Below are 11,942 nucleotides of genomic sequence, written 5' to 3' on the forward strand. Positions count from 1 at the left end.
CACTGGGCCGAGGGCTTCTTTGGCTTACACGTGTCCTTTTGGAGTGGTGACGTGTGAGCGGGCGTGCCAACTCGTGGCCGGTAGGCCAAGCGATGTTTTATTTTAGATTGTAGATCTTGTGCCGATCTGACTTCTGATCAGTTGATTGTGGGCTGAGGAAGGATCGATCTCGGCCGCGGGGTTCTCTCTGCCTTGAATGCAAGGACTTTAGCACGGATCGGCCTTACCTAGCCGCAGTGTTCGTGCTGTGTAACTCGGTGATTGAGGTGAAAGTGAAGTAATGATGATTATTTTTTGTGATTTTGTATAAAGGAAATGACATTTAGTAAACAACAGAAAATAAATAACATAAACGAAAGTGCAGGTAAAGAAAGTGCAGGAATGTAAAAGTGCAACAAATAAAATGCAGGAAGATAAAGAACAAGAATGTAAACCGTGGGAAATAAAGTGCAGCAAAGTAACAGGCAAAAAGATAAATTGCTGGAATGGAAAGAACGACAACGTAAAGTGCGGGAAAGATAGATACCGATAAAGAAAACGATAAGATAAACACGTAATGATAAGTGTTGCAGAAATGTTGAAATGTATTGAGATAAAATTTGAGTAATAGCGTAGAGCATTTGGTCGAGGACCTCTAACAATGAATCCTATGGTCCTTTTCATAGTGAAGCTAAACTACTGAATGAAGGAAAAGAAGCAATCTCAGCCTTTACAGCTAAGACCGCATTGATTACAAATAGAAAAGTATTCATGTTTGTGATATTTTTGACGTTATCAATGATTGATTCTTTCATGAGCAATCAATCAGGTCTTGTAACTGATGATTGGTAATAACACCTCCTGATGCTCATTCAAGTTAATTGCCCCAAACTTTGGTAACGTTTCTCCTGACAATCAACCTCTTTGATGTGCCGCGGCTAATTAGCCGTGGTCATTCATTACGACTTGTGAGTCCGCGGTCATTCATTACGCCTTGTGATTCATTTGATCTCTCTCGATTTAATAACGGCTCTCTGCACACGTTATCTCTTCGGTCATAAATTTGACAATAAACATTTAATGTGCCACGGCTAATTGGCCGCAGTCATTCATTAGGCCTTGCGGGCCGGCCCCACCTATCTGCCACGTTGAACTTGCCAAATATAGGTTCAAACAAAGCCCCCCCTAGTCCCTTGCTTGAGCTTTCGCATAGATGCCGAGTGGTTAAGGGACTAAAAGATTGTTTCTAGAAAATTCTCCTAGCAAGTAGGCGTTATTGACATTCGTTACGCAGCAGTCACTCACCGCGGCTATTCAACCATTCAAGTGCGGCCCTATGCCGAATCTGCCATGTAGCTGACATCGGTCGACCAATACATTTGCCATTGATTAAAATCATGGCAATAAAATCATAAATTTAGCTACCAACTAGCTAATAACATCATAGCTCACTATTTAATTATCAACGTCATGGCTGCCAATTAATTAAAGGAATGAAGGGTGCCAATTAATTATGAAGATCATGGCTACCAATTCAAAAAGAATCATGGTTGCCAATTATACAACTAAATCATGGCTTCCCAATCAATTATGGCACATTGGCTGCCAATTAATTGTGAAGATGATGGTTTTAATGAAGCGAGGAAATCGTGTTTCCTCAATTAACTATGAAAAGCATGGCTGCCATATCAATTAACTATGAAAAGCATGGCTGCCATATAAGTAATCATGGCTGCCAGTTTGATCATAAAATCCTTGGCTGCCATGTATTTGGATATGCATCATCCATGTCTCAATTGACATCTCTCACAAAAACTGGGCTTTCCAATTAAAAAACATGTCTCAATTGACATCTCTCACAAAAACTGGGCTTTCCAATTAAAAAAAATATATTACGGCAATGTGTAATTGAATAACTTTCAATGTGCCACACTCGTTCTCCTCTTTGGATACTGCTTTCCTTCTTCCAGTTATCTTCATGATTCTTTGCAGCCAATGAACGTTTAAAGTCCATATTTGACGAGGAGTCAACATTGAATTTTTTTTTTTTTTTTAAGAAGGGCATGTGCGGCTGTCCTTAGGCCTTAATTAATGAAACTTTCGAATACAAGGGGGGGACATAAAGCCTTAACCCCAGAGTACAATAAGCATCAAGAAGACGTCCCAAAATAATATTAGGAGTCTCCAAAAAATCTATGTATTCTAACAAGCACCAACTAGAAAAGAGTGCTCTACTGGCTACTCCATTTGCTTTGATATTGTGGTGACATAACGGAAAGATAACTCGAAACCGAAGCATAAGTACAAATAGTGCAGCTTTCCTAATATGTTGCCGACCGGAATTAAGACCGGCGACACTTAGTTTCATCATACCACTAGGAGGTTGCGACCATTTGACGAGGCAATGAACTCGCCACCTAACTAGGGTAGACAAGGCACACAAGGTGCACAAACCGGGACAGAGCCCACATCGCCCTATCACATAACGATAGGGACTTATTACTGGCATTAAGCCACCATTAACCAAAAGTAAAAAACAACATAAATGAATTTTAAAGCAATCTGGGCCCAGAAAACGATTCCAAGCCCATAAGCCACCTAGCCTAGGCCCATGCTTAGGTCTGGGAGATGCACAGACCCTGATCCTCGCCTGGATTTCCACTGCCGCCGTTCTTCCACCGTTAACACCCCTACGGCCATACATCGAATATATTTTAAATAAACCATATTCAGTTTCCTTTTTTAATATAACTTTCTTTCTCTCCCAATATCTTTAGATCTCCTGCGGCTACTGAAAATCCTGTCAAGCCTTATTTGACGGGGATTCAATCAATGATGACCCTTATAAATACATAGCCCTAGACACCCTTTATGCTCACAAAACAAATAGCCATCTTGAGACTTGCAAAACATCTGCACACAATGGGGAGCCTTTTTGAAGAAGAAGCCATGGAATTCTCAGAAAAATACGACAAAGCTTTGTCTTATGTACTTGAGAAAATGCGAGGTAGAGAGATTCACAAATTGGCAGGGCAAACTCCACCAAGCCTTTATTTAGGTCCTCACTTTCCTGATGGTACACCTCTAATCATCACAAAAACCCTTTACAAATATCAATCAGACCACTCTAGCCACTTTGTCCAACATGATTGGTCTTCCTGGGCTTGTTCCCGGCCTGAAGGTTGACCGACCCTCACAGAAGAATGGAAAGTATGGGTGCCAAGAATGGAGTTTTCTATGCTGACGCTTAGCGGAAACTTGGCATTTACGATGCTATTAAGCTCACGGAGCAAGACATAGTCATTGAGAAGCCCATACTAGCAGCGGCTTTATGTTTTTGGTCATCAGCCACGAACACCATGAACTTGCCGCTGGGCCCTATGAGTCCTACAATTATGGATATGTGCACTATTTTTGGTCTGCGGCGTATTGGAGTTGAAATCAGCGCGAATCACAATCTGTCAACCGCTTTTAGAGATAGCCTGCAAGCTCCAAAATTCAAGGATAGAGATGCACATGTTCAAGCTACGAATAAATCCAAAAGGTCACGTAACTATAGCACCTTGTACAAGCACTATGCTTTGCCAAACAGAGAACCAATCAAGGAGAACGAGCATGCAGCATTTCTGTATTATTGGCTATGCAAGTATGTGTTCTGCTGCAAAGCATGACAATGTCCTCTTGATTTTGCAATACTAGCTGAGGCATTAGCTTCGGACATCCAGTTAGCTCTTGGCCCATTTGTCCTTGCATACTTGTACAGGTGTCTACACAAAATTATGACTAATGACATGGATCCCAACACTGGTGGATGACTCTGGATGTTCCAACTCTGGTTGCGGGCCTACTTTCCTCAAATGTCAACAGCCGCACCCGAATTTGACTATAAGATGTCGTATGGGCGGCATCTTATGGCTACAACATCATCTCATATGTTAGTGGAGAAGTGTTTTACCATGTTCTACACCCTCAAACATTTTAAAAACTTTCATGTTTGCTACACCAAATGGAAAGTAGCCTTTCTCGCAGACAACGAAGAATTATATCAATGCTTGTCCGATGATGAATGGAAAGGAACCTAGGGTAGTTTCTTAATCTCACGAGATTTGCACTACGGCCTAACACTTAGCCGTTATTGTAAGCCAGGGGTAGAAGTCTATCTTCCCAATTATTTTGCTCGTCAGTTTGGATTCCTTCAAAGTTGTCATGTTCTTTTAAACAACTCATTGAATCATCTCTGTTCATGGCGTCAAAAGCTCATGACGCAGGGTATGTGTAACTCAGTCTCACGACGTTACCAAGAACGTCTCAGCCGTTTCAAGATAGAGCCTTACCAAACGAGTTGTACGGTTACACCCCTTTTCGTCAATTGGTGGTCAGATTACTCAAAGAAATTCGTTGACCCAGATTTAAGGGAACTATTCACAAAGCGGATTGTCCAAGGAGTTGGTGATATCTTGAAGAGACAAGATGGGCGGAAAAGAAAGCGGACTACTACTTATGGTCCCAAGGAAACTCCAGCCTTAGCACAATAGAGTTCATCCTTTTCTAAACAATATCCTATGGGCTCGGATAACAACAGCGGCCATACTATTGAATTGACTATTGATGATGAACAGGCCGAAACTTTTGCTAATGGTGAGGACAACGCTTTAATTGAATAATCAGTTCATTCTTTCCCTGAAAATCATGAGGTACACATTTATTTGTTGGTAGAGAAAATATTCTCTCTTTTATCATTTCATCGCGGCCCTTATTTAGCCGCGGTATCTACTTGTTGTCTTGCTTGTTGACTCTTCAATTATGTAGGCATACATGGAGGTGCAACATACGAGCGAGGCATTAAGTGTTGAGAGAGAAACAACAGTCATTCAACAAAGTACTTTTAACCAAGTACGTTGCATGCGATTTTTTTTTTTTTTTTTTAATATCGATGTCCACCATGGTTAAGCTCGTCATACTAACACACCTCTCTCTCTTACACCTTTGCTGTCTTGAGGCAACCTCTTCTACACCTTTGCTGTCTGCAGAGGCCTTAGCCTTCTTGGACGAGCTTGCTGTGTCAACGAAGATGACACCAAAACAGATTGGCAATGATCGGAAGGAGACGGCGGCCGAGTTTGTAACTGCATATTGCCGCAAACCCCTTTTGACCATGGTTGACAACAATCTTTATGACCGCTTCAAACAAGAGATAAAATTCTTGATTTCGATCAATCATTTTAGTCCCGACCGCATGCAACAAATTGAAGATCATCTCAATAGTTACAGATGTCAGTGTAATTGCCTATACACATGCTTTGGAAAAGTGGGACACTGGTCGTGCTCTAGAACATAAATATGGACCTATTGTGGAGCGTCAATCTTCAAGGGCCGTGAAACTCACCCAACTCCGTGATGAGTTCAACAAAGATGCGCAAGAGTTAGCTGAGCTAGAGAGTCGAGTGAATGTGATCCGGGAGCGCATGGCTGCAGCTTTAAACGTTATAAACCAAGAGTATAATGAACATCGTGAAGAGCTCAAGTTGTTTTGCCACACATGGTAGGGACACACAAGCCCTTTTAGAAATCAAGCATGATCTTGATGAAACAATGACAAAGTATGACGCTGACTGGGCTACGTGGGAGAAGATCTTGCCTTGATCGAAAAACACAGGTTGATTTGATGTTTTGGTAGCTATACTAGGAGATTTCCCTTTCTGTCTCCCTTTTTTTTTATTTCTATGTTTGAGCGACATTCAATAAGCTCTTTAGACTCCTGTGTTTTGAGAAACATTCAATAAACTTTTGATTCATGCCTTTTAGTCACAACTGCCCCCTGGTTGTTGAGCATTACACTCGATCATGCAAAATTTATTTTCAAGCTTACTCCTTCACGGCCATTTAACCATGATCCATTAAATTATGGACATTCAGTTGTGGTCCGTTGCTAGCCACGATCATTTGATAGCCGCGGCTATTCAACCGTTGGTTTCAAGCTTACTCCTTCACGGCCATTTAACCACGATCCATTAAATTATGGACATTTAGCTACGGTCCTTTGCTAGCCATGATCATTTGATAGCCGCGGCTATTCAACCGTTGGTTACTACCAAAACCTAGAAAAACTCGCGCGATCATTTGATAACTGCGGCTATTCAACCGTTGGTTACTACCAAAACCTAGAAAAACTCGCCGGTACCAACCAAAGAGTTGAGGATTATAGATTATACGTTCTATATGCCTAGTAGACAATTATTTAACCAAGGTCCTTTATTAACCGCGTCCATTCAAGTGCGACTCTTCAATAGCCGCGGTACTCGTGATACTAACTAGCCACTCACGTACCCACTAAACAATTATTCAACCGCGGTCCTTTGCTGGCTACGGCTATTCATTAAATTCATGAGATGTAGCCCCCCCCCCCCCCCCCCCCTAAAGTGAGTCGACTATTGATTGTCTAAGCATCAAGTCGAATCACTTAACTTGTTACTAAGGTTCTGACATCTCCCATGCAGTAGGATAATACTTCTTCAAGTGCTGGCCATTTATAGGCATGTAATGGAGCTCGCCATCAAGGTCTCGAAGATGATACGCTCCATTACCAAGGAATCGATCCACTGCGAATGGTCCTTCCCACTTAGGTGACCATTTTCCGTATTTTGGATCTTTTGCGGTCTCAGGGAGGACTGCCTTCCAAACCAAGTCATCCTGAGCGAAGGTCTTGCCTCAAACCCGTTTGTCATATGCCCTTACCATTGCACGTTTTTGAGCTTCAATCCTGTTGTAGGCATCCAATCTAGCTTGGTCCAGTTCTACCAATTCTTGTAGCATTGCTTGAGTATAGTCACCAATAGTTAGACTATTTTGTTCTGCTACTCGTAGGGCTTTGATTTTCATTTCAACTGGAAGCATGGCATCATGGCCATATGTCAAGGCAAATGGTGTTGTACCAGTTGCTGACCTCTTGGAGGTTCGAAGGGCCTATAACGTCTCGGACAAAATATTATGCCAATCGCTCGGTTTGTCTGTTATCATTCGCTTTAGTACGTTAATCACCACCTTGTTGGAAGCTTCTGCTTGGCCATTTGCTTTAGGGTAATAGAGGGTAGAATGAATCATTTGTATTCCCAAATCTTTGGCGGCACTATGCACAGCATCAGAGATAAAGACGGATCCACGATCCACACCAATTTCTGGGACACCAAATCGATGTACAATCTCTTGTTTAATGAAGGTAATCACTGTTTCACTTGAGATAGAAGTGTACGGCTTGGCCTCGACCCATTTTGTGAAGAAATCTGTCGCGACAAGGATCCACACATGTTGCTTGGTCGATGGGGGATGAATTTTCCCAATTATATCCATGGCCCAACTACGGAACAGCCACGGTTTAACAATAGGATGCAATAAATCAGCAGGTACTCGTTGACGTGAGCCATGGATTTGACATTGTTTGCAACCATGAGCAAATTCAATGCAATCCTTCATTATAGTCGGCCAATAGTAACCATGTCTGCGAATTAACCAACGCATTTTTATCCCTGCTTGATGAGCTCCACAAATACCATGATGAACTTCACGCATAACTTTAAGAGTATCTTTTCCCCCGACGCACAATAGAAGCAAGTCATCACCACTTTTGCGATACATCTGATCCTTGTAGAGTATGAAGTTCGTGGCTAAATATTTGACCTTACGATCATGTGTACCTTCAGGATTGTCATGGAACCGAATTATAGGATATCTCCAATCGGACGGATCCATAGTAATGACACAAATTTCCACGGGCACTCTACGATCTTGCAAGGCAGGCATCGTTCTCCTCAAAACCGTAACAGTCCGACTTGTCTCAGTTTTTCCCAACTTCATACCAGAAGCGAGTTGTGCCATTTCGTTGGCATCAGAGTTTTCCTTCCGTGGTATATGGACAAAAGAAATCCTATCAAAAGCCTCGACTAGCTGGTCTACTAATACATAATAAGGTAACAAGGACCCACTTGTACATTATACAGTAATAATGCATAATAAGGTCACATTCACCGAGTGTTGTCCCACCAGGTGTGTCAAAAGATGTTCGCTCAAAAATTGTCTCGGCCGCGTGTCACTGGGCCGAGGGCTTTTTTGGCTTACACGTGTCCTTCTGGAGTGGTGATGTGTGAGCGGGCGTGCCAACTCGCGGCCGGTAGGCCAAGCGAGGTTTTGTTTTAGATTGTAGATCTTGCGCCGATCTGACTTCTGATCAGTTGATTGTGGGCTGAGGAAGGATCGATCTCGGCCTCGGGGTTCTCTCTGCCTTGAATGCAAGGACTTTAGCACGGATCGGCCTTACCTAGCCGCAGTCTTCGTGCTGTGTAACTCGGCGATTGAGGTGAAAGTGAAGTAATGATGATTATTTTTTGTGATTTTGTATAAAGTAAATGACGTAAAGTAAACAACAGAAAATAAATAACATAAACAAAAGTGCAGGTAAAGAAAGTACAGGAATGTAAAAGTGCAACAAATAAAATGCAGGAAGATAAAGAACAAGAATGTAAACTGCGGGAAATAAAGTGCAACAAAGTAACAAGCAAAAAGATAAATTGCTGGAATGTAAAGAACGACAACGTAAAGTGCGGGAAAGATAAATACCGATAAAGAAAACGATAAGATAAACACGTAAAGATTGATAAGTGTTGCAGAAATGTTGAAATGTATTGAGATAAAATTTGAGTAATCGCGTAGAGCGTTTGGTCGAGGACCTCTAACAATGAATCCTGTGGTCCTTTTTATAGTGAAGCTAAACTACTGAATGAAGGAAAAAAAGCAATCTCAGCCTTTACAGCTAAGACCGCATTGATTACAAATAGAAAAGTATTCATGTTTGTGATATTTTTGACGTTATCAATGATTGATTCTTTCATGAGCAATCAATTAGGTCTTGTAACTGATGATTGGCAATAACACCTCCTGATGCTCATTCAAGTTAATTGCCCCAAACTTTGGTAACGTTTCTCCTGACAATCAACCTCTTTGATGTGCCACGGCTAATTAGCCGCGGTCATTCATTACGACTTGTGGGTCCGCGGTCATTCATTACGCCTTGTGATTCATTTGATCTCTCCCGATTTAATAACGGCTCTCTGCACACGTTATCTTCGGTCATAAATTTGACAATAAATGTGCCGCGGCTAATTGACCGCGGTCTTTCATTAGGCCTTGCGGCCGGACCCACCTATCTGCCATGTCGGACTTGCCAAATATAGGTTCATACAATTTCATATTTCTAAAATGAAATGATTCATTATGGTTTCCTTCTCCTTCCTTTTCTTGGAAAGGTCTTATCAAAATCATTTTGACCCTGATCTCATTATGTATTGTTCGATAAAGTTCTACTTTTTCTTTGATTTGGGGGAGAAAAAAAAAAGAACCTATTTTATTTGTTACCACACACTGATCAATCACATATGTCCCAACATCAAGGACTTGATAAAAGTGTTTACTTCTATTAATATAATTCATGCAAATAAGCAGGTAAACAAAGTTGTTCATAGCCTAGCTAACGTCAATTTTGAATCTAATATTCAAACTTGGTTCATTTTTGCTCTGAATTTTATTTTTGGATGCCCTCTTGTATGACTTTAATCATATTTGTTGAATAAAACTCTTGTTTTCGTCAAAAAAAAAAAATCCCTCAGGCATGTCCCATATTTTTGTTACTCAGTTGAGTACTTCAGTCTTCAGTACCATCAGAGCAAGTTCACCCATTGAGGTCACTAGGTTAGATACTATTCGCTGCTTTTGCCTTTCATTTCCACCATCTAGATCACCCGCCACCAATAATTGTAGACTGTCTTTTCTGTTCAATCACGTTTTTGAGAATAAGTTCTTACGAAATTATGAATGAACCTCAATCTCAATTAAAATAACAAACAAAAACAAATACCCATGCGCATCAGTGTATAAGATAATTGATTGGAGTTTGAGTAATAATTACTGTAATATTGGGAAGTGCTTTCCACACGGTCCCTTTAAAATTTTCATAATTCAAACACGTGAAAAATATTGAAAATGAAACCTTTCAAAAAAAAGATACTGAAAATGAATGTGTGGTGATCGATCACCAATGATTCTACTATAAACTTGGAGAAGCTTTGGCTGATGAATATTAAACCTCTCTCTCTCTCTCTCTCTCTCTCTCTCTCTCTCTCTCTCTCTCTCTCTGGTTTCGTCCATGGCTCAACTCTCCAAACTCAATGTTATTGAGCAATGGCAAGTCTCTACCCCGCAAAACTCATCAACTCCACAAGCTTGTTATCATCTCCCTCTAACCTTCCTTGACATACCATGGCTCTTCTTCTCTCCAAGCCAACCTCTTTTACCCTTTTGCCGGAGCCCTACTGGCCCGCCCCTAACCCGGAAAACCCGAGCTCGTCTACTCCCAAGGTGACTCGGTCTCATTCACCGTCTTCGAGTCAAATGCAGACTTCGGCTATCTTTCCGGGAATTACCAAAGAGATGTTGAAGAGTTCAACACACTTGTACCTCAACTAGCTTCAACTGGTGCACCTAGTCGTAACTGTGCAGCCAAAATTCCATTGTTGAGCGTTCAAATTACATTGTTCCCAAATTGTGGCATTTGCATTGGACTTGCATATCATCATGTTGTTGCTGACAAGAGAACGTTCAACAATTTCATCAAGACTTGGGCCTCATTTTCTAGACATTCATTTTTCCCCACCAAGTCTATCTTGCCCTCTTATGATCGTAAGGCCATTGTTGATCCGTATAAGTTGGAGGGTATCTTCTTGAAGGAATGGTGGAAGCGAATTTCTTCTCAAGGAGCAATTATAGGTAATACTAAAACTGCCATGTTAGATCCAACGAGCATGGTTCGGGCAACTTTCTTGATGGACTTGACCCGCATGGAGAGGATCAAAAATTGGATTGTTAATCTATGCAATAAGGGAAATGAGCCACTACCGGTACATTTATCTGCTTATGTCCTAACATGTGCGTTTGTATGGGTTTCTTTGATTAAAAGCCAAGAAAAATACTTCAATTACAAGTGTTGTGGTCAGGATCCGAATTATTTTGGGTTTATTGCGGGCGGGTTAACCCGTTTGAATCATCCGGTACCCTCAACGTATGTCGGTAATTGCGTAGGGTTTGGCCGGGCAGCGGCGATAAGGAGTGAGTTGTTGGGGAACAATGGAATTGTTGTTGCAGCAAGAGCGATTGGAAATACGGTTAAGAAGTTAGACAAGGCTATTTTTGGAGGGGCAGAGAAATGGATTTCGGATTGCAAGGTTATGTTTGAGTCGGAGCTCCATGTTATGGTATCAGGATCACCGAAAGTGGATCTTTATGAAACGGATTTTGGGTTGGGGAGACCCAAAAAGATAGAAGACGTTGGAGTTGATGGTACGAAAGCTATTGCACTGACTGAGAGTAGAGATGTATCAGGTGGCATTGAGGTTGGATTAGTGCTACCCAAGCCTCAAATGGATTAATTCTCAACTTTTTTTTTTTTTTTTTTTTTTGAATAAAGGGCTGGTGCGGCTGCCCTCAAGCCTTGATTAATGAAACTGGCGAATACAAGGGGGGGACATTGAGCCTAAACCCCTGATTACAATAAGCATCTAGAGTATTTTCTGAAATAATATCAGAAATCTCTACAGGAGACTTGTATTCTAACAAGCACCAACTAGCAAAGAGTGCCCAATTGGCTCCTCTATTTGCTTTAACATAGCAGTGACATAGCGGAAAGATAACTCAATATGTAACACGATTACAACATAGCATAATTACCAGCTTTAGTACAGCTTTCCTACTATGTTGCCGCCGAAAAAATCCGACGACACTTAGTCTCACCCTACCACTAGGCGGCAGCGCCCATTTAACGAAGCAAATAATTCGCCGCCGACCTAGAGCAAACAAGGCACACTGAACGTGCATGCTGGGTCCAAGCCCTCTTCGCCCTACCACTAAGTAATAGGGGATTA

General features: G+C 41.5%; 1 pseudogene; it reads left to right on the forward strand.

Moving 5' to 3' along the window:
* Positions 1–10,137: 10,137 nt before the first annotated feature.
* LOC133717637 (anthocyanin 5-aromatic acyltransferase-like) lies at positions 10,138–11,458 on the forward strand (annotated as a pseudogene).
* The last annotated feature ends 484 nt before the right edge of the window (positions 11,459–11,942 follow it).

Source organism: Rosa rugosa, chromosome 6 (genome assembly GCF_958449725.1).
Source record: "Rosa rugosa chromosome 6, drRosRugo1.1, whole genome shotgun sequence".
Taxonomy (NCBI): Eukaryota; Viridiplantae; Streptophyta; class Magnoliopsida; order Rosales; family Rosaceae; genus Rosa; species Rosa rugosa.